Raw genomic sequence first — 23,866 nt, forward strand, 5'->3', positions numbered from 1 at the left:
ATGGTTCACAGGTGAGGTCTCTGACAAGATTAGAGTTACGAGCAGGGCTTTGGTGTTCAGTTGCTCAGTCCTGTCTGGCTCTTAGCGACCCCATGGACTACAGCTTGCCCGGTTCTTTACCACTGGGCCACCTGGAAAGACCAAGCATCTTCCAAGGAGTTAGTTTCATTCTAACTCCTGAGGGTTTCATTGAGCCAGGGACAGATTTACAGAAGAGTTCAAAGTCAAAGTTGTAGGTGTCATTACTGCATCAGACACTTGCCCCTCTGAAATGCAGCCTCTTGCCTTTGGCAGGCTGTTTTCTGGAAGAGCAGCAGGATTCAGGGAGGTGAGTCTGGATACTCCAGGGTATCACACTTTACCCTGGGCCTCTGGTGGGGTCCCGAGGGAGATGAGGTCTGGGAAGGAGTCCCAAAAGGGGTTAAGATTAATGAAGAGTCAGAATCCACAAAGCCTGAGGAGGTTTGGTATATTCATACCTTTGACACATGTGCCCTCCATTCTAGACCCTCCTGGCTGACTTGTCGCCTCATTGCACAGTCACTGAACCCCAGGCTCCTAGGCAATGGGGAGGCCTGAACCTGGCAGCCTGCCTTCCACTCTGCTCCCAGCCAGAACCAACCTGGAGCCCTGGAGATGCCCATCTCTTCCTGATGCTGAGACCCAAGAGGAATTCCTCTCAAGGGTGGGTTGGCTTGTTTTTGGCCATATCCAGAAGCTTTCGAGATCTTAGTTCCCTGACCAGGATTGAACTTGTGTCCTCAGCAGTGAAAGTGCAGAGTCCTAACCCCTGAACTGCCAGGGAATTCCCTCAAGAGTGGATTTAGTAGCAGATGTTTTACACATGGAGGGTTTCCCAGGTGGCTCAGTGGTAAAGAATTTGCCTGTCAATGCAGGAGACACAGAGACACAGATTTGATCCTTGTTTTGGGAAGATCCCTGGGGGAGGAAATGGCAACCCACTCCAGTATTCTTGCCCAGAAAATCCCATCGACAGAGGGGCCTGGTGGGCTGCAGTTCATGGAGTCGGAACATGTACGATTTATGCATGATCCCAGGGTGGGTAATGGACAAAGTCAATACCATTTCTGAACTCCCCACAGAGGCTGCGCTGCTCCTGGTCCTTTTTGACTATTGCCCAAGTTCAGTGATACACTTTCATTGTGGTAGGTTCACCACTTCCCAGACCACCACCAACCTCCTTCAGGGGAACATCCTAGCTGACATCTCCAGTTGGCTGGCTGGGGGCTGACACTATCCTGTTCTCCAGGAGGCTTGTCTGGCCCAGCCTGGCCTGTAGGTAAGGCCCCACCTCCTTTGTAAGCCACAGCTGCCCTGGGGGCTCAGATGGTGTAGTGCCTGCTGTGTAGGAGAACCAGGTTCCATCCCTGGGTTGGGAAGATCCACTGGAGGAGGAAATGGCAACCCACTCCAGTATCCTTACCAGGTTAATCCCAGGCGCAGAGGAGCCTGGTGGGTTGCAGTCCATGGAGTTGCAAAGGATTGGACACGACTGAGCAACTAACACTTTCCCTGTGTAAACCCTGCATGTGACAGGTGTGTAAAATCTAGCTGCAGATGCTATCTGAGATTTTCTTGGGCAGCATCTGGTCTTCCTGTTCTGATGCTATCGTGCTTGTTCTCACTTTCCTATTCTCCACCCACTACCCTACATGTCTCTGTCCCACTCAACTCTCTGTGGCATCCGGCCCTGTGGCTCCCTGTTTTGGACACATTTCTCTATTTCAAGCTCTCCATGGTCACTTGGACACGATGTGGGCTTGTGCCCTCTGACCTAAAGGCCTCTTATCTGACTCACTTCCTACTCTAAACCCATCTCTATTTGATAAGAGAAGAGGAAGTCATTTGATATCTCTGTTTTACTTTTTCCTTTTCTTTTTTGGTCATGCCATGCAGCCTGTTGGATCTTAGTTCCCAGATCAGGGATTGAACCCAGGCCCTCAGCAGTGCTAGCACAGGGTCCCAACCACTGGACCGCCAGGGAATTTCTGACATCTCTTAAGTATCTAAATAAGTTAGGAGTATTATGTTTCATCTTCCCAACAGCCTACTAATTAGCTACATATTTTCCCCATCTTGCTGATAAGAGAGGTGAGGAAAACTGACCTGCCCCATATTGAAGAATCTGAAAATGATAGAGTGAAGATTAGAACCCAGGCCTGTGTGATCCTGAAGTCTAGCCAGGATTTTTGGTGAGAGATCTGACCCAATTTATGGCCTATTTTTTTTTAAGTTTTAGAAATTATGTATGTATTTATTTTTGGCTGTGCTGAGTCTTCGTTGTTGTGTGGGGGGGCTTTCTAGTTACGGTGCTCGAGCTTCTCATTGCAGTGGTTCTCTTGTTTCAGAGCATGAACTCTAGGGCGCTCAAGCTTTGGTAGTTGTGGCTTCTGGGCTTCATTGCTCCACGACAAGTGGAATCTTCCCAGACCAGGGATCAAACCTTTGTCTCCCATGTTGGCAGGTGGATTCCTAACCACGGGATTGCCGGGGAAGTCCTTCAGAAATTTTTCATCATCCTAACAGACACTCTATACCCTAACTAAACAAAAAACTCCCCATTCCTCTCTCCCTCCAATCCCGGGTAATCTCCATTTTTTCTATTTCTCTGAATTTGCCCTTTTGTGTCCAACTTATTCCACTTAGCATACTGTTTTGAAGGTTTGTCCATGTTGTAGCAGGTATCAGAACTTCTTTCCTTTGAAAAAAATCCATGCTTTCTCCCCCTTCTCAAGATGATCTATTTTTGATTCATTGTTGTCATGCTTTGAGTCTTTGATTTATTGTCACGCTTTTCTTTGAACGTATTTATAATAGGTACTTCAAAGTCTTGGTCTATTACATTTTTTTTCCCACTGAGTTTGGACTGATGCCCCCTAAAGGTTGTTGTTGTCATGGTTTGTTTGTTTGTTTGTTTAATAATTAGCCTGGTAGGCAGTATCTGTGAAATCTGCCTCCTTCATGCTGTGTGGCCATGGCCTCTACCCTGTTTTTTCGTGTTTTGTCTTTTAACCAATTGATGTTTTTATTTTTAAGCTTGGGTTCCTAGGAAGACCTCTGTGTCAGTGTCACTTAATGGTCAGCCACTTATTGAATGGAGGCTGTACTGCGTTACCTCGCATCAGTGAGAATTCTATCCTCTGCCAACAGATCTGTGTGTGGGTAGGAGAGTATAAAGTTCAAGCTGTTTTCAAGTTGGCCTCAGCTTTATTTTCCACTGAGCCCTTTTGAAGCTTCTCTGTGCATGTGGCCCCAGGGTTAGCCAAGCGTGGAAGGATGCCCTCCACTGCAAATGCACACAGCCTCAACCAGGAGTATGCGTGCCTCAACCTCAACCACAGCATCAGGCTAGTAAAAGCATCGGCTCTTCTCACTTGCACACACCCAATTTGGCTACTTCTCCCAGCAGCATTGCTTGGTGTGGGCACTGTCTGCATCTCTAAATCCAATGAGCCCCCTTCATCGGTGAATCTGCTAGCCCACAAGACTGTCCCACCTTGGCAGCTGGGATGAGGTGAGATGAAGCAGCCTCAAGCAAGAACACAAGAACAGCCTCCCCCAGTTCTAACTGAAGGTTGAGCAGTTTTCAAGTCAATTCCTTCTTAGATTGGGGCATGTGTTTGGTTAGTTTCAGAACTCCGAAGTGACTATTTTGTCTGTTTTGCCCAGATTTATAGTTACTTTTGGGGAGAGGATTTGCTGACCTCCTCACTCAGACATAGGTGGCAATCTCCTCCTTTAATTATTTTGAACTTTGTTCTCAAAAACAGTTATGCTGGGACTTCCCTGGTGGTCCAGGGAATCCACCTGTCAATGTAGAGGACACAGGTTTGATTCCTGGTCAGAGAAGATTCCACAGGCCTGGGGGACAGCTAAGCCCACGCACCACAGCTTGAGAAAGCCCACACGCAGCAACGAACACCAAGTGCAACCAAAAATAATTAATTAATTAATTAAAACCCAGTTTTATTACTTGGCCAAGAAGTTTGGGAGTGAGAGGGTCATAGTGCCTTGGAAACAGTGTGATGCTTTCAAGGCTTGTTTTTACAATTCCTTAGACAGGACTGGAGGGCTTCCCAGATGGTGCAGTGGATAAAGAATCCACCTGCAATGCAGGAGACGTAGGAGGTTCAATCCCTGGTTGGGGAACTAACATCCCACATGCCGAGAGACAACCAAGTCCACGTATTACAAATACTGAACCTGAACACGCTAGAGCTCAAGTGCCTCAACTTGAGAAGCCTGGATGCTGCAACGAAAGATCCCATACTTGTCCACTTTGACTCGATGCAGCCAAATAAATAAATATTGTAAAAAATAAAAATTTTTAAAAACTTAAGAAGTAGGTATATCCAGCCCCTGCTACTCCATTCTGGTCAGAGCTCCAGGCAGGCTCTCTGGTTACACTATGTTGTACCCCAGCCCAGCCCCACCTTGTGCCCCCAGATCAGTGGCAGTTGAGACAATAGAGGGCAGCTTTTGGCTTTCTACAAATGTCCCCAGAGTTCTCCACAGAGGTCAGCAGAAAGCTCTCATTCTCTGTGTTCATGAGCACCCATGCCATGTGGGCTAGAGGCAGGCATGGGGAAACAGGGTGGTAGAAGGAGCCAGTCCTTGAGTGTCATGGCCATGGGCTTGTTACTGAACTCAGTTTTGGCTGCTCGTTGCTCAAGAGTCCAATACGAAACAAGTGCTACATAAGGAAAGACACCTTTATTAAGGAAGCCAGCAATCCTAGGGAGAAGGTGGACTCACATCCCAAAGAACCAATTCCCCACTCCCCAAGTTTTTGCTTTGAGATTGTATAGGGGAAAGAGGAAGCGGCTACATGTTGAGGAGAGGGTTGCAGGGCCCATGATCAGCATGTGGTCATTCTTCTGATTGGTTTGTAGTGAGGTAACCAAAGTCAGCATCATCAACCTTCTGGTTCCAACCTGTCTGGGGTCTACGTGCTTGTGGGCAATATACAGCGAACTTCTTCCATCTGGAGGGGATTTCTGCAAATAGAAAATATCTGCAAAATAGATCCAAGTATTATCTGTAGCCCTTGATAAGAGAGGGAACTAAAGGTCCTTGACTTTGTTTAATGCCTAAACTACTATTATTTTGTCTTGTTTGACTATTTTCTTTCACTTCTGCATTTTCTCATTTCTCTGATTAAATTTATTCTTCGGAACTCCGGGAAGACCTCGGAGGCTGACATTTTTCTACAGTAAAGAGGCAGGAGGCAGGGAGCAATCCTAGGAAGGCCCCATAGGGTCCTGCTTGGTTACAGCAGGTTACCTGTGGCCCTACAGCCACCAGCTATTCTGGGATTTACAAGGAAGCAGGACATGTAACACCTACCTGAAGCCTACTGGAGGTTTGTCTTCTGATTGTTCTTGAAATTGCCTTGGTGGTGATAATAATGCTTCTGCTGATAAATCGCTGCAGTCGTGTCTGACTCTTTGTGACCCTATGGACTGCCTGCCAGACTCCTCTGTTCATGGGATCCTCCAGACAAGAATGCTGGAGTAGGTTGCCAGCCCTCCTCCAGGGGATCTTCCTGACCCAGGGATCGAAACTGTGTCTCTTATATCTCCTGCATTGGCAGTTGGGTCCTTTACCACTATCGCCACCTGGGTGGACATAATAATAGCCAACATTTATTAAGTACTAATACTGTGCACTTAGGCACTAGACTAAATTTCATATAAATTAGTCCTCACGATAACACAAGGGCAGGGTGTACAATTGCTCTCGCAAACTCATGTGTGCTCAGTCATGTCTGACTCTGCAACTCTGTGGACTGTAGCCCACCAGGCTCCTCTGTCCATGGAATTTTCCAGGCAAGAATACTGGAGTGGGTTTCCAGTCCATTCTCCAGGTGCTATCTGGGTGTAAACCCATCAGTAGCAGGAATGTGGGGCCTTCTGAATGTGGAGTTTCCTGAAGGAGTAGCCAGAATGACTCCATGGAGGGTAATGGAGGGATTGCTTGGGCCAGTGGCTCTTTTTTTTTTTCAATTAATTAATTTATTTTATTTGGCTGCATCAGGTCTTAGTTATGCCACACAGGATCTTCCTTGCTTCGTGAGGGATCTTTTGTTGTGTAGTGAGGACTCTCTAGTTGTGGCTCTCAGGCTTATTTGATCCAAGGCATGTGGGATTTTAGTTCCCCCACTAGGGATCGAACCAGTGTCCCTTCCTTGCAAGGCAGATTCTTAACCACTGGGCCACCAGGGAAGTCCCAAATTGTATTTAATTTTAATTATTGCAAGTTAAATTGAATTTAAATTGCAGTGATTATTGTATGGGACAGCACAATTCCAGAGGCTTTAATATAGGGTTTCCTGGTAGAGTTATAGGTATGATGAAAGGAACCTACAAAGAATGTTGAAGCCCCCAGAGGCTAACAATAAAGGGAAAATGTTAATAATTCCAGGATTTAAGGGAAGAAATAGTGTCGCTGAACCCCAGTGAAAGCTGGAGACACCTAGAGGGGGTAAAATTCTGATTATCAATTCCAGTGTGTGTGTGGTTTGGGGGAGTTCTGTGCCAGAAATGAGACAAAGGTCAAATCTGTATTTCTTATTTTGAATCACAATATCACAGGAGGTCACCTCACAGATGCTATTGACATGATCAGGGAGATAAAGTCAGAGGTGTGACCAGAGCTGGGCAGAAATGTCCTCTCTTCTCTTTCCCTCTGATCTCCAGCCTGTCCTACCTTTAGCTGAACCCAAGTGGGAGCCAGAGAGCAAAGGAGCCTCCAGGGTAGAGAGCAGGGCAGAGAAGGGATCTGGGGGGTGGAAGGCAGTTGACAAATTAGGCTAGGGTGACAAGCCCCAAAGCATCACTTCTGAACCCCAGGGTCTATGGAACTCTGAAAACCACTTCCTAGGTGGGATGTGTCAAACTGAACAAGTGCCTGGGGCAGAGGCGAGAGGGGACCCTTGGAAGTCTTATGGCTTCTGAGGAATCTCTGCTGAGATTCTTAATGGCCGAGGCAGGAGAAGAAATTCAACTCTGTGCTAGGGCTTGACAAGCTGGGTGATTTCATTGACATTTTCTTGTTTAATCTTATAGCATTCCTGGAGAGACAAGCATTATCTTTATCATTTACCATCTTACCATTTGTCATTTATCATTTTACCATTCCCTTCAATTTAGAGCTGGGATGAGGGCAAGCAGTTGGTGACACCTGTTGGTGACATTTTCCAGACTGGAGGAAAGCTGCACGGGTGTACTGAGTACTTCATTAATTTTTCTGGGGCTGGAATGGATCCCAAAACATGCCTTAATGGCCAATACCTGGTCAGCCAGGTCCTCTAACTTCCAAAATCTAATATTTAAATTCCTACCACCTCTGGTTTGCAAAGCACACAGATCCCACTGTCTCGGTGTGTGGGAATCCCATCAGACCTCCAAGCCTGAACTTGGACTCCTGATTCTCTGGCTTTTCTCAAAGCTCAGCTGGAAACATCAAGGACTTAGAGCCCACCAGTTAAATACCAGTTAAATCCTTGAAGGGTTTCCCAGGTGGTGCTCATGGTAAAGAACCTGCCTGCCAATGCAGGTGGATGTAAGATACACAGGTTTGATCCCTGTGTTGGGAAGATCCCTAGGAGGAGGGCATGGAAACCCACTCCAGTATTCTTGCCTGGAGAATCCCCGTGGATAGAGGAGCCTGGTGGGCTACAGTCCATGGGGTCGCAAAGAGTTGGACACAACTGAAGTGACTTAGCTTGCCCAAATATATATACACACCTGAATCACTTTGCTGTATACCTGAAACTAACATAACATTGTAAATGAAATATACATACAATCCATAGGGTTGCACGGAGTCAGACACAACTAAAACAACTTAGCACGCATGCACACAAACCCTTTAAACACTCTTAGTGATAGCCCCAGGTCAAATTGGATAAAGAGAAGCCTACAATGTCAACTGTAAAGCAGTACTAAAGATCTAAGACCATTTTGAATGCAGTACTAGGACCTAGTTGTGAATGCAGATTCTACCCCATACGAGCTGTGTGGTCTTAGGTAAGTCACTTAACCTCTCTGAGCCACTGTGGCCCATTCTTCACTGGAGTAACACCCATCTCACATGTCCTCATCTCTTCATCAACACTCACTCTTGAGCTGAGCTCATCCAGACAGATGGCTTTAAATACCAACCATATTCTGATGACCCCCAAATTCACAACCTTCAGTGTGGGTGTCTTCTGGGAGCTCCTCACTTGCTGGTAGGAGCTCTTAGAGAATTCCTTACTTGGAACCTCCACTTGAGTGTCTAAGAGGCATATCGAATTTAGCATGTTCCCAGATGAATTCTTTATCTTCTCCCCCAAACCTGCTACATCGCCAGCCAGCCTTCCCGTATCAGAAAACCACAATTTGGTTCTTACAGTTAGTTGCAACAGAAATCTTGGTGTTGTCAGATCCCCTCTCTCACAACACCCCCCCACCCCCACCAAATCTAATAGGCTAAGAAATTCCATTGGTTCTACCTCAGAAGATAGGCAGCAGGTGATAAGTGCCCTCCACATTGCCCATCGTCCTGGTTCAGATGCCCTCATCTTTCACCTGACCCAGTGCAGGAACTCCTGCCCCCAGGATCTGGCCCTGTTTTCTCTCCAACCTCCCCGCCCACCCTCTCCCTGGCATGTGCTCTGCTTCAGACACACTGGCTTCCTTGAGGTTCCCAGAACACGCCAAGCATGATCCGCTGATAGGGTCTTTGATTTGACTTTGTTCTCCATAATAACAAACACTGTAGATGTGTCTAGACTCTGTCTCCCCTTGGGAGACAGTCACCTCCAGGAGGACAGGTGACTGGCACTTTCTTTGGTTCATGATTATAAACTATGCCTAACTCATGGCTGCTTTCACGCTCAGTGGCTTCAGTCGTGTCCAACTCTTTGCAACCCCATGGACTGTAGCCCACCAGACTTCTCTATCCATGGGATTCTCCAGGCCAGAATACTGGAGTGGGTTGCCATGGCCTCCTCCAGGGGATCTTCCCCCCCCAGGGAACAAACCCACATCTCCTACATCATCTGCATTGTAGGCGGATTCTTTGCCGCTGAGTCACCGGGGAATTTACTGTAGTATTCAACAAATATTTATGAAATAAATGAACAAATTAAATAACATTGTGAGGTAGATTCTTTATTCTCATTTCAAAGGTCTAGAAAACTGAGACTCAGAAATGTACCCAAGGGAATTCCCTGGTGGCCCAGTGGTTAGGACTCAGTGTTGTAACTGTGGGGGGCCAGGGTTCCATCTTTGGTTGGGGAACTAATCCTACAAGCCTCATGTCACAGTCATAAAAAGAAAAAAGAAAAGAAATGTGCCCAACTTCACAGAGTTAATGTCAGGGAGTCAGGCTAGAATGTTTGCCTTCAAGGCCTAGACCCTTTCTCATGACTGACATGTTGTTGGTTGATGTCATCCCTGACAATAACCAGCAATGAAGGATATTCTCGTGTGAAAAGTAATTTTATAAGTGAGTGCCAGGAAAACACCAGACTCTTCTGAGGAAGTATTGTATTTCTTCCTCCTTGAATAAGAGAACTCATCATAAAAATTGTCCCTTTGGGGGTCGGCCCCAGGAAGTTCATAGTCAAATGTGGAGTTCGTCACTTTATTTGCTCTTTCTTAGCCTTGGATTTTGTTTGTTTGGCTGCATTGGGTCTTAATTGGGGTGTGTGGGCTCAGTTGCTCCTCGGCCTGTGTGATCTTAGTTCCCTGAACAAGGATCAGACCCAAGTCCTCTGCATTAGAAGGTGGATTCTTAATCACTGGACCACCAGGAAAGTCCCTGCTTTTTCATTTTATTGGTAGTTTTCTTTGCTGTGCAGAAACTTTCTAGTTTGATGAAGTCCCACTTGTTTACTTTTGTTTTTGGTATTAAGTTCAAAAAGTCATTGTCAAGACCAATGTCAAGGAGCTTATTGCCTATGTTATCTTACAGGAGTTTTATGGTTTCAAGTCTTAAGTTCAAACCTCAATCGATTCTGAGATATTTTTTGTGTATGATGTAAGATAAGGGTACAGGTTAAGGCTTCCTTGGTGGCTCAGTGGTAAAGAATCCACCTGCCAATTCAGGAGATGCAGGTTCAATCCCTGGGTTGGGAAGATCCTCTGCAGAAGGAAATGGCAACCCACTCCAGTATTCTTGCCTGAAAAATCCCATGGAAAGAACAGTCTGGTGAGCTATAGTCCATGGGGTCATAAAAGAGTCAGATATGACTTAGTCATTAAACAACAAAGACTAGTTTTTTTACATGTGATTGTCCAGTTTTCCCAACACCATTAATTGAAGAACTTTCCTTTCCTCATTGTATATTCTTAGGTTTGTTGTTGTAAATTAATTGACCATATTTTGTGGATTTATTTCTGTACTCTCTATTCTGTTTCATTGATTTCTATGTCGGTTTTTATGCCAGTGCCATACTGCTTTGATTATTGTAGCTTTGTAATATAGGCTGAAGTCAGGAGGTGTAATGCCTCCAGCTTTGTTCTTTCTCAAGACTGCATTGGCTCTTGGTGTCTTTTGTGATCCCTTGCAAATTTTAGAATTGTTTATTTTTGCAAAAAAATGCTACTAAAATTTTGATATGCATTTAATCTAGATTATTTTTTGTGGTATGGACATTTTAACAATATTAATTCTTCTAATCTGTGAACATGAAATATATTGTCATTTTTCTGTCTTTTTCAGTTTCTTTCATGAATTCCTTATCGTTTTTGGTGTACAGATCTTTTGCCTCCTTGGTTAAATCTATTCCTAGGTATTTCATTCTTTTTGATGCAATTATAAATGGGATTGTTATCTTAATTCCTGTTTCTGATTGTCTGTTATTAGTGTATGTAAACACAGTTGATTTTTATGTACTGATTTTGTATTCTGCAATTTTACCAACTAATAGGAAGCCCATAGAAGGGGACCGAAGGGGACTCAGGACTCATTGATTGGGTTTTTATAATGCCTCCAGGATTCCATGCTGTTTGTCTCCATTCTCTGCACCCATAACGTTGTCAGCATCCTAGGGCTGGTTCTTCCTAGAGTTGTAGGATGTGTTTTAATCACATGGTAGGAAAGAAAAGTCATTTCTCCTGTTTGTTTGTTTGTTTTTGTTTTAGGCAAAGAAGAACTTTCAAAGCTTATAAGTTTGCAACTCAGTGGCTAGAATGAGGTCACATTCTCTTTTCTGATCCAATTGTGGGTAGAAGTGGTGGTGGTTACTGTAGATCATCAGACTTTCTCCTGGAGCTGAAAGGGTGTGTCAGTGTCCCTGATATGCAGAAAGGTGGCCATCTGAATGAACTGGGGTTCTCTTAGGAAAGAGGAAGACAGGATGGATGATGGGGTTACTTAATCTGGGCACTTTCTTTTCACATTTCAAGGGCTTTTTTTGACTGTCTGGTATTAATTTTACGTATATTCATACTTTAGAGTGAACTAATAAAGCTAATTGGGGATTTAGGTACTGGAGTAGGGCTTCCCAACTTGAAAGCATTCAATTTTTCCTTTTTTTTTTTGAGAAAAAACTCCTGGATTAGCATCAGACTTTTCATCAGCAAAATCAAGTATTCAGACAGAAGAAGATCAGACAACACCCTCTAGATTCTAAAATTATTTTTAGCCAAGAATTCTGTATCAAGCAAGTATAAGAATAAAATAAAGACATATTAGGGTGTAAGATTATTTGAAAGTTTAACTTCTTCTTAGGAAGGTCACTTTCTTAGGAAGTGACTTGAGGATGTGTTCCAACAAAAATGAGGGATAAATCATGAGAGAAGGATGTAGGGTTCAGGTAACAGGGGATTCCACTTTCAAGAGAAATAACCACCAGTCCCAGGATGAAGCTGTGTAGCCATGAGGAGAGGCAGGGGGACAGGTAGGCCACTCAGAGCAAGCAACTAGGAAAAGCAATTCAAAATTCTAGGAAAAAATAAAGAAGCATAATTAAGAGTGAGTAATGGCAACCCACTCCAGTGTTCTTGCCTGGAGAATCCCAGAGAGGGTGTAGCCCGGTGGGCTGCCATCTATGGGGTCGCACAGAGTCGGACACGATTGAAGCGACTTAGCAGCAGCAGCAGCAGCAACCTTAGTAAATTATTAGACTGCGCACTGAATAATATTGGTATAATATTTAAAGGAAAGAAAATGAATAATGTTCCATTTTTAGACTCAAACCCTGTATCAGACATTGCTGATCCAGACTCTAGATCAGACAGTGCTGATCTTGAATTTCTGAGATAATTGAAATATTCACTGTGCTAACGAATACAGTGAAGCCATTGGCCACGTGTCATTTCTGAGAACTTGGAATGTGGCTGGCTAGTTGCAACCAAGGAGATAATTTTAAATCTTTAAAACAATTTTTTTTTTACATTGGTTTTTTCCCAGTGGTCCAGTGGTTCAGAATCTGCCTTCTGATGCAGGAGACACATGTTCGATCCCTGGTCTGGGAGGATCCCACATGCTGCAGGGCAGCTAAGCCTGTGCACCACAACTGCTGAAGCCTGAGCTCCCTAGAGCCTGTGCTCTGCAACGAGAGAAGCCACCACAATGAGAGGGCCACACACCACAGCTAGAAAGTAGCCCCTGTTCACCGCAACTAGAGAAAGCCCATTCTCAGCAACAAAGACCCAGTGTGGCCGAAATAAATTAATTAGCTAAAATCTTTTTTAATTGAAGTATAGTTGATTTACAATGTTGTGTTGGTTTCTGCCATACAACAACTCATGCGTGCTAGGTTGCTTCAGTCATGTCTGATTCTTTGCAACCCTGTGGATTGTAGCCCACCAGGCTCCTCTGTCCATGGGGTTCTCCAGGCAAGAATACTTGAGTGGGTTGCCATGCCCTCCTCCAGGGGATCTTCCCTACCCGGGGATTGAACCCACATCTCTTCTGTCTTCTGCATTGGAAGATGGGTTCTTTGCCACTAGTGCCACCTGGAAAGCTATATATATATATTATTTTATCCTACATGTATATTATAGAATATATAGAGTAAAAAATATATATATATTATATAATATATACTTTTTCAGATTCTTTTCCAGTATAGGTTATTATAAGATATTGAATATAGTTTCCCTGTGCTATAAACAGGTCTTTGTTATTTATCTATTGTATATATAATGATGTGTACCTGTTAATCCCAAATTCCTAATTTATCCCTCCCCATCCCTTTCACCTTTGATAACCATAAGTTTGTTTTCTAAGACTGTGAGTTTTATAAATAAGTTCATTTGTATCATTTTTTTTTAGATTCCACATATAAGTGATAACATATGATATTTTGTCTTTTTCTGACTTATTTCACTTAGTGTGATAATCCCTAGGGGTCCATCCATGTTACTGCAAATGCATTATTTCATTCTTTCTATGACTGAGTAGTATTCCATTGTGTGTATGTGTGTGTGTGTGTGTGTGTATAAAAGCCACATCTTTCTTTCCATTGAATTTTAAGTTGTAATGAATTTTAATGAATTTAAATTAAAATAGTCCCACTTGGCCATGGTGTTGTATTGGACGGTACAGCTCTAGACAATGCAAAGAAGAGAATGCAAGTATTAGCTACTTTAAGCATTATAAAACTAAATGTACACATATAAGAAACTAGGCAGAAGAGAGATCAGGAAAGGGAAACCACAAAGTGACAGTCAAGAATTTGTTATATAAGAGGGAACTCCCTGGTGGTACCGTGGTTAGGATACCGCACTTCTACTGCATGGGGTTCAATTCCTAGTTGGGGAACTAAGACTCCCTCATGCTGCATGGTGCAGCCAAAAATAAATAAATAAAGTTTCCAGCCACTGACATTATAAAAAAGAAAAAAAAATTAAAAAACGACTTCCCTGGTGGTCCAGTGGCTAATACTCCATGCCCCCAATGCAGGGGCCCCAGATTCGATCCCTGGTCAGGGAATTAGATCCCACATGCTGCAGTAAGTCCTGGCATGACCAAATAAATACATAAGTAAATAAATATTTTTCTAAGAAAGGATTTATAATTGCCAACATTTACATGGAATTTATGATCTATTAAAAATGAGGTTCAGTTCAGTTCAGTTCAGTCGCTCAGTCGTGTCCAACTCTTTGCAACCCCATGAATCACAGCACGCCAGGCCTCCCTGTCCATCACCAACTCCCGGGTTCACTCAAACTCATGTCCATCGAGTCAGTGATGCCATCCAGCCATCTCATTTTCTGTCATCCCCTTCTCCTCCTGCCCCCAATCCCTCCCAGCATCAGAGACTTTTCCAGTGAGTCAACTCGTTGCATGAGGTGGCCAAAGTATTGGAGTTTCAGCTTTAGCATAACAGGCCTCAAATGGAGTCCACTTGTGTTAAGCCAAGCCACTCAAACCAAAACTTAATATCTAACCTGATTACAATGTCAGCTGTTCCCAGGCATGAAAGTTTAAATTAACCAGTCTGGAACTTCTTGATCAACACTGCTACTGCTGCTGCTGCTAAGTCACTTCAGTCGTGTCTGACTCTGTGCAACCCCATAGACGGCAGCCCACCAGGCTCCCCCATCCCTGGGATTCTCCAGGCAAGAACACTGGAGTGGGTTGCCATTTCCTTCTCCAATGCATGAAAGTGAAAAGTGAAAGTGAAGTCGCTTCAGTCGTGTCCAACTCTTTGCGACCCCATGGACTGCAACCCACCAGGCTCCTCCGTCCATGGGATTTTCCAGGCAGGAGTACTGGAGTGGGCTGCCATTGCCTTCTCCGTGATCAATACTAGTGAGGTAATTTCCTTGATAAGACTTCTATCTTTCCTGACCCCTGCCTGTAAGGAAACAATTGACTAATATAATCCTTTGTTTTCTTTGGCTAATCGCCTCCTCATCCTGCCCAACTTAGGCCTACAAAAGCCTTCTATTTGTACAGCCCCTCAGAGCACCTTTCTCCTGGCTAGGTGAGATGCTGCTGAATTCATGGGCTGTTTAGTATAAAACCAATTAGGTCCTCAGTTGACCTGTACTCTTTAAAAGATTGATGGCAAAGTTAGCCCTGGCTTAGCTCACCGAATCCTTAGGACAAGGCTAACTCCTGCTCACAGCTCAGTAGCCTGAGGCACAGGAAGGTGACATTTGTTGGCCAGGGTCACACACTCTGTCAGCGGCTGAGTCTGGGGGTCTGGCCCTAGGAAGTCTGGCCTAAGAGTCCTCTCCAACCGTCATCTCGCCACACATGACAGCTGACACCAAAAATTACCGTGAGCTACTAAATTTACAGCAACAAAAGCAACTGCAGTTACAGTGACAGAGGGCTTAAAAAAGAGGGATGGCATTGACCTGGGAAGCGGGACAGGGCCAATGGGTCAAATACTTTTCTACTGGAGCTGGAAGCCAGTGGATTAATGGCAGGCAGGAAGGATACTTCTAGAAACAGCAGAATTAACATGTTGTTGAGGAATATGGAGCCACCAGAAGAATTGAGACTAGAATAAATTAAAGAGATTAAAGAACGGTTCCTTTCCAGGACTAGGACTTGGGAGGGAAAGGGGAGGAGTATTACCCTCCATGATAAACACTCGGTGCTTATAATATGCGTTTACTTTGATAAAAATTGAGAAATCATTACGTTCAATAATAAATTAGTAGTACATAAGCACCCCTCTGACCAGATAGAAAGTCCCTGGGAGGGGGCAGGTGGCAGGGAGCGAAGGGCTGCCTGACTTGTCAGCCCTGTTCCTGGAGAGGGCTGTGGATGGGAGGAAAGGGCCCAGGCTTTGGAGGATTAGATGGGACATCACAACACAGCTTGTACACATCAGTTATTGTTTACTAGGCTCTTACTAAGGGACTGCCCTGCCCCTCTACACTATCTAATTTAATCCTCCTATGAACTTTGAAAAACAGTATATGTATATGTATATATTGGCTGTGCCACACAGCATGAGGGAATCTTAGCTCCCTGACCAGGGATCAAACTCATGTCCCTTGCATTGCAAGGCAGGTTCTTAACCACTGGACCACCAGGGAAGTCCCTGAAGCATGGAGTCTTAACCACTGGACTGCCAGGGAAGTCCCCCAGAATAGTATTTTTGTCCCTATTTATAGATGAAGTGCCGGGAGCCAGCAAGGGAAATCCTACCCGTGGCAAAGGTCAACTGGGGAAGAGGCCTGACGGGCAAAGGCTAATCAGGACTCGAGGAGCCCCCTGGACTTACCTGAGCATCTACCCCAAAGAAAACTGGAATCTGACTGCTTTACTATCTTACGCCTCTTACCAAGTCCTCTAATACTTACAGGGGCTTCCCCCAACCACCTTTCTCTGAAAACATTAATTCAGAGCTGTAGTTTAAAAGTTCTCCTCGGCTTAATAGGAGTGTTCCAATCCAAGCCCCTCTGATAGCTTTCTAACTTGCATGACAAGTTTGTCCGGGCTCCTAACATGCAGGAATCTGTTGAAGAAGTTAAAATCACTAGAATAGTACTAGAAAAGATTTCATTGTTGAATCAATGCTTGCTGCAGTTTCCTCTATCTATTGTATCCTTGGAAATATATTAATCCTTTGACTTAACCACATCAGATCTTAAGTTAATAAGTTCCTTTCTTGCAGCTCACTACACCGGTGCCTTATAGGAATGTAACTTTGTTATGTGTCTACCACCTAACTTTAGGAAAGTCACCTTAAAAGAAAAGTCTTTTACTTGCTAACTAACCTATTGTCAGGAGAGAGGGCCATAAAACTGTTAGCAGGCCCCCTGGCCAGAAGATGATGTAAATCACCTAAAACTTTTATCACACAAAAATAAGCCCTGATCCTGATAAGGGTCAAGACTGCTGACCCCACGTGATTTTGGTGTGAATCTATACCTCCCTTTCTCTGTTTCTTATGCGCATAACTTAGGGTATAAAAGCAGCACTGGAAAATAAAATTTTGGGCCTTGCTCACTGAAGCTTGGTCTCCCCGTGTCGTTCTTTCTCTCTTTCCATCCTTTTCTCTATTCTTCTTTTTCTGGTTGAGATCCTTGGAGCGCTGGGCCCTCTGAGTTTACTTATCTGCCTGGGCTTCTAAGACCCACTCGAGGGGGTGCCCTGGTGGGGTGCCTCAAGTGATTTGAGAGGGCGCCTGCGGCCTACGTAAACAGAGCAAGCCCCGTGCTGGGGTTTTATTGGTTTCCAGCGTAAACCAAGGAATCATCAGCCCCTGTCTCTCTCTCTCTTTCTCTTTCTCTCTCTCTCTCTGACGCCGACGCCGTTCATCCCGAGGATACCCTGGGTCATATCGGGGCTGGACCCCGATAATGAAGAAACTGAGACAGAGAGATGACGCAACTGACCCCAGGCCGTGCAGACAGTAAGTGTCGCAGTTCAAGTGCCTGTGATCCCTCATCTGAGGCTTCCTTGGCCTCAGGCTTAGGGGCAGGGAGGAGCAGGCTCCCGTCTGCTTGGATGTCTGCCTGGAAACAGCCCCTCAGAGACCTGCAGGAGATCAGAGCTGAAAGCCCAAACCCTGGGGAGGGCAGAAATATTATCTTCATAGAACACGAGTCGCTTGCCCCACTCTAGCACCTGCAGACCTCCGATGACCTCACGGGACTTCCTGGAGGTCTGTGGGCTGGGTGCAGCCTTCACAGTTACAGGCACACCCAGTGCTTGCAGCTCCACCCTCGCCTGGTCCCTTTCAGGCGTCCTTGCTTCAATGGCACAATTCTTCCCCCTATGCATTCTTCCTTCTCTCAGCCAGAGAACTCCTTGTCAGCCAGTAAACATCACTGAGCATCTACTGTTTACCAAACAAGTCAATGAGGGCTTCCCTGGTGATCCAGTGGTTAAGAATCTGCCTTGCAATGCAAGGAACACCAGTTTGATCCCTGGTTCAGGAAGATCCCACAGGCCGTGGGCAACTGAGCCCATGCACCACAACTCATGAGCCAGCACTCTGGAGCCCATGAGCTGCAAGTACCGAGCCCACAAGCCACAGTTAGTAAAGCCAGCGTGCCCTAGAGCCTGGGCTTTGAAACAAGAGAAGCCACCTCGATGAGAAGCTTGCACACCACAACTGGAGAGTAGCCCCTGTTCGTCAAAACTAGAGAAAGTCCATGTGCATCAACAAAAACCCAGCGAAACCAAAAATAAATAAATAAGATATTTTAAAAAACTAAGTAAATAAAAAGTGCCATAGAAAGCAGGGGTAGGGGCTGGGACATGCAGGCTGGGGTGAGGGGAGAACAGTTTTAGCCCCCTTCCCCTGCACAATACAGTGCAGTAGCCAGGCAAAGACATCCTGAGAAGGTGACACTGGACCCATTTAGATAACGGGAAAGAGCCTTCTAGGCAGGTTCACAAATGACGCAGAGGCCTCCAGGCTCAGAGTCTCCAGGGACAGTTTGGAGGCCTGGGTGGCAGGAACAGAGGCGATGAGGGCAGGAAGGGAGGGAGCGTCAGATTGTGGCCTTGTCCACTTTGAGGGCTTGGGCTTTTGCTGTGGGTGGCTATCTCAGAATTTAGAGCAGGGGATGGGTGAGATCAGATGTTTGACCCGGGTCCCTCTGGCTGCTCCTTGGCTAAGAGCCCAAAGGAGGTGATGAGAGACAAGGCTGAGAGCAGGGAGACAACAGTGAAGGTGGGGGAAGAGTAATCAGATTCTAGGTCTTTCTATTTTATCTTTTTGTGTGTGTGTGTCAGGGGGCGCATGCCACAGGGCTTGCAGGATCTTAGTTCCCTGACCAGGGATCAAACCCTTGTCCTTGGCAGTGAAAGCCTAGAGTCTTAACCACTGGACCACCAAGGAATTTCCAGTATGCTCTTTTATTTCGAAATTTTTCAAGTAAGAAAAATCCCAAGAATAATATAGTGAACACCCTCAGATCTTTCACATGTCTTCACCACTTAAAAAAAAAAAATGTCCCTGTATTAGATGCCTGATGGGCTTCCCTGGTGGCTCAGAAGTAAAGAATTTGCCTGCAATTCAGGAGACATAGGTTCAATCCCTGTTTCGGGAAGATATCCTGGAGAAGAAAATGACAACCCACTCCAGTATTCTTACCTGCGAAATCCCATGGACAGAGGAACCTGGTGGGCTACAATCCATGGGGTGACAAAGAGTCAGACACAACTCTGTGACTAAACGACAAAGAATAGAAGAATGATGGAATTACATTTTCAGTATGGTATCTGGGTACATCTTAAAAACTCAGAAGCTCTGAGTCTTCTTTGTTCCTGACTTAGGGGAAACATAATGACGCCATTCACCTTTTTTGTTAATGACCGCTAACTAGAAACCTTTTTTTTTTTTCTCTTTTATGGGCACCTGTGAAGAGATTTGCAAAATATGCTTTCTGCTTTCTCATTTTGAAGTCGAGTTCTTCTCAAATATCAGGCCAGGTGCTAAATATATAGAGGGAAATGGTGGCTCAGGAAAATGTTAAGATATATTCGATAACCGGTTTGTTGTAAAAGTTTATAACGCAGGAACAGCAAGATAGAAGAGAGGAAAAGGGCAAGGTCTGGGGGAAAGGGGGCGGAGCTTCCAAGCCCCGCCCTCATCTCGCCCCATCTCTGTGTGTTCATCAACCTGGAAGCCCCCTCACTTCATATTATTTTTCCATATGTGCTTTATTTTTATCTTCCAAATTTTAAATTTTTCTATTGTTATTACTGTGTGTGTGAAACTATTGAAGAGGAACTCTGGATCATGTACCATGACTCCTGCATTCTTTAAACATGTTATTTCCTTCAAACTAGGAATATAGCCATAATATGCTTATCAAATTCAAGGAAATTAATGTTAACTCAACATTATTATCTATTCTACAGTCTAATCAAATTCTGCCGGTTATCCCTTGGTGTCCTTTACAGCATCTTTTTTTTCCAGTTGACGATCCCATATTGCATTTAGTCCTCAAGCCTCTTTACTCTTTTAAGTTCTGAAAGAGTGTCTCAGGCTTTCTTTGTTCTTCCTGCCACTGACATTTTTGAAGAGTAAGGGCCAGTTGCTTTTGTAAAGTGCCCTTCAGCTTGGATCTGCCTGATATTTCTCAATGATTAGATTCAGGTTTTACATCTGTTCACTAGGACAGAAGTGACCCTTCTCAGTGCATCATATCTGGAGCCTCTTGTTGGGTTTGGCCCATCACTGGTGATGTGAACTTTGATCGCTCTGGTAAGATAGTGTCTGTTAGTTTTCTCCACTGTAAAGTTGCTACTTTTCCTTAATGAATACATAGCTTGTGGACTACAAATATATAGCTTTAACACCATAAAAATATCCAATATGCATGCCACACCTCCCTTCTCCAATTTCACCCAATGGTTTTAAACGTTCATTCTTATCTGAATCCATAATTATTATGTTGGTTGTAAATTGGTCTTTTTTATCTTTATTATCATTATTTCTAATATCTATTTATTTGGCCACAGGTCTTAGTGGTGGCAAGTGGAATTTTTTTTTAGTTACAATGTGCAAATTCTTAGTTGTGCTGTGTGGTATCTTAGTTCCCTCACCAGGGGTTGAACCTGCACCTCCTGCAGTGGGAGCTGGGAATCTTAACCACTGGACCACCAAGTCCCTCTTGTCTTTTTGATAGTAGTCATTCTGGCAGGTGCGAGGTGATAATCTCATTGCGGTTTTGATTTGCATTTCCTTGATGATTAGTGATGTTGAACATCTTTTCAAGTGTCTGTTGGCCATCTGTATGTCTTCTTTGAAAAAATGTCTATTTGAGTCCTCTGCCCATTTCTATTCTTTTTGATTTTTCTTTTTCCTCTGCCCATTTTTAAATCAGATTTTTGTTGTTGTTGTTATTGAGTTGCATGAATTCCTTATGTATTTTGGATATTAACTCCTTATGATACATGATTTGCAAATATTTTCTCCTATTCTGTAGGTTGTCTTTTCATTTTGTTGATGGTTTCCTTTGTGGAGAAGCTTTCTATTTTGATGTAGTCCCATTTATTTTTGCTTTTAATGTCAAATCTAAAAAGTCATTGTCAACACAAATGTCAAGGAGATTATAATCTATATTTTCTTCTAGGAGTTTTATGGTTTCAAGTCTTACATTCAAGTCTTCAAATTATTTTGAGTTTATTTTTGCATATGGTGTGAGAAAGTAGTCCAGTGTTTCTTTTGTAAGTGGTATAGTTTTCTCAACACCGTTTAATGAGGAGGCTGTCTTTTCCCTATAGCATATTCTTGACTCATTTGTCATAGGTTAATTGACAGATTAATTAATTGATAGATTAATTACTCAATTAAGTGTGAGTTTGTTTCTGGGCTCTCTATTCTGTTTCATTGATCTGTGTGTCTGTTTTTATGCCAGTGCCATACTGTTTTGATTACTGTAGCATGAGATATAGCTTGAAATCAGGGAACAAGATAGTTCTTTGGGTTCATCTTGTACTTTCCAGGCTCCAGCCCTGGGATCAGCATTTTCCAAGGAGCCTGGTGGAAGAGGCACTCCACTGCAGCCCAGAGCATACTTGCACACTCTTGCTCTGTGTGCATACGTCCATGCATGCTCAGTCTCTAAGTTGTGTCCACCTCTTTGTGACCCTATGACCTGTAGCCCACCAGGCTCTTCTGTCCATGGAATTCTCCAGGCAAGAACACTGGAGGGGGTTGCCATTTCCTTCTCCAGGGGATCTTCCTGACCCCGGGATCGAACCCTCATCTCCTGTATTGGCAGGTACATTCGTTTATCATTGAGCCACCTGTTAAGCCCACACTCTTGCTGATATGCCAACAATACGTGGTCCTGGCCGTTCTACATCCAGGCAGTTTCTCAAGATTGTGTTGACAGTGAGTAATGCTGAGGGATGAAGTAATGTCTCCCTTCAGGACAAAGGGCAAGTTTGCTTACCACCTACTCAAAAAAAAGGAAATTCTCCAAGCTCAGAGTTCCTCAGCTGTGGGGCACGCCTCTCCGTGTTCCCCGCTGTGCGAATCGGTGGGGGGGGGGGGGCGGTAAGGGAACAGAAGCAGATGCAGCGCACCTGTTTGCTGAGTGACCAGTGGTGGGTTTCTGTGTCTGTGACTCAGGAGTCTCATGTCTTCATCAGACTAACTCATTAGCTTGTGAGTTAGGTACAATCCCAGGCTCTGTTATTGGCCTGTTTCAGTCACATGTCATGTACATGTATTATTACTTGTGTAACATAAAAATCCCTGGAGGATGAAATGGCAGTCCACTCCAGTGTTCTTGCCTGGGAAATCCCATGGATGGAGGAGCCTTTCGGGCTACAGACCATGTGGTCATAAAGAGTTGGACACGACTGATGCTTTTGAACTGTGGTGCTGGAGAAGACTCTTGAGAGTCCCTTGGACTGCAAGGAGATCCAACCAGTCCATTCTAAAGGAGATCAGTCCTGGGTGTTCATTGGAAGGACTGATGCTAAAGCTGAAACTCCAATACTTTGGCCACCTCACGTGACGAGTTGACTCACTGGAAAAGACTCTGGTGCTGGGAAAGGTTGGGCTTGGGAGGAGAAGGGGACAACCGAGAATGAGATGGCTGGATGACATCACCGACTGGATGGACATGAGTTTGAGTGAACTCCGGGAGTTGGTGATGGACAGGGAGGCCTGGCGTGCTGTTATTCATGAGGTCGCAAAGAGTCGGACACGACTGAGCGACTGAACTGAACTGAGTGACTGAGCACAACATAAATATCAGTTTTGATTTTTTAAAATAGAAAAAAAAAACATATATATGCCAAAGTCAAAGCTTCCAAATTAAAAGAAAGTGAGAAAGCAGCAACCACCCAAAGAAGAAAATAGAGAACTCTGCTCATTCCTACCCAACAAAATTTGTTCATCCTTCTGTAGATATCTTTTCAGTGTCTTCCACGTAGATTCCCACATTTTTATTTGTCTTCTGCAAAAATAAGATCATAGCATAATGGGAGGGGACTCAAGAGTGAGGGGATATATGTATACTTATAGCTGATTCATGTTGTACAGCAGAATCCAACGTGACATTGTAAAGCAATTATCCTCCAATTAAAATGAAAAAAGGAGGAGGGCTTCCCTGGTGGCTCAGTGGTAAAGAATCCCCCTGCCAATGCAGGAGGCACAAGTTCGATCCCTGATCTGGGAAGATTCCACATGCTGTGGAACAGCTAAAGTCCATACACCACAGCTATTGAGCCTGTGCTCTAGAGCCCTGGAGGTGTAGCTGCTGAGCCCATGTGCCCTAGAGCCCATGCTCCGCAACAGGAGAAGCCACCTTAGTGAGAAGCTCAAGCACCACCCCCTGGAGAGTAGCCCCCACTCTCTGCAACGAGAGAAAAGCCTGTGCAGCAACGAAGACCCATCACAGCCAAAAGTGATTAAATAAATACAAATTTTTAAAAATTAAAAAAATAAGATCATAGCGTAGTCACTTTGATTTAGTCAGGCAGTCCATGCCTGGGGCCGTTGCGGTGACCACCCCCAGCTTCTTGAGAAGTCCAGAGCCCACCAGGAATTTCAGGCAACCTGCAAAGGCTCTCACTGCCCCCAGCCAGATTCAGGACTTCCTCCTGGGGCAGAAGAAGTGCTAGCCTTGGGGGCGCACCTAACAGCTTGGGGACCACAAAGGCAAAGGAAACCACCTTCCCCTCCCATCTCCTCCACACCCCTTGGTTTTCAAGCACCCATCTCCACCAGCCCTGCTCTGACCCCTATACCTGTTCCAGAGTCACCAGCTTGCCATCCCATTTTCCAGTGAAGATCTAGGAATCCCCATTCCAGAACCCGCCAACCATCCCCACCTGCTGCAGCTGAGACCCCCTGTCATCACCTGGGACAGGTGATGTGAAAAAGTGAGTGATGCCTCTCATCACACTGTAATGTAGGAGCAGGGCGGGTGGGGCAGGATGCTGGGGTGGGTGGAGCTAGGGC

General features: G+C 44.7%; 1 long non-coding RNA gene across 3 annotated transcripts; it reads right to left on the reverse strand.

Moving 5' to 3' along the window:
- Positions 1-4,732: 4,732 nt before the first annotated feature.
- Positions 4,733-23,798, reverse strand: LOC148773649 (uncharacterized). 3 transcript variants are annotated; one of them, XR_016036596.1, is made up of 6 exons: positions 23,653-23,798; positions 22,783-22,859; positions 19,034-19,110; positions 15,330-15,416; positions 5,368-5,639; positions 4,733-5,018 (listed from the first exon to the last, which is right to left on the reverse strand). It is a non-coding gene; the product is annotated as an uncharacterized LOC148773649 (long non-coding RNA). The 3 variants fall into 3 exon arrangements; XR_016036597.1 differs by having other exon boundaries at positions 4,733-5,035; XR_016036598.1 differs by having other exon boundaries at positions 15,330-15,475.
- Positions 23,799-23,866: the final 68 nt, after the last annotated feature.

This window comes from Moschus berezovskii, chromosome 27 (genome assembly GCF_049115385.1).
Source record: "Moschus berezovskii isolate FMDL1 chromosome 27, NW_MosBer_1.0, whole genome shotgun sequence".
Lineage (NCBI taxonomy): Eukaryota > Metazoa > Chordata > Mammalia > Artiodactyla > Moschidae > Moschus > Moschus berezovskii.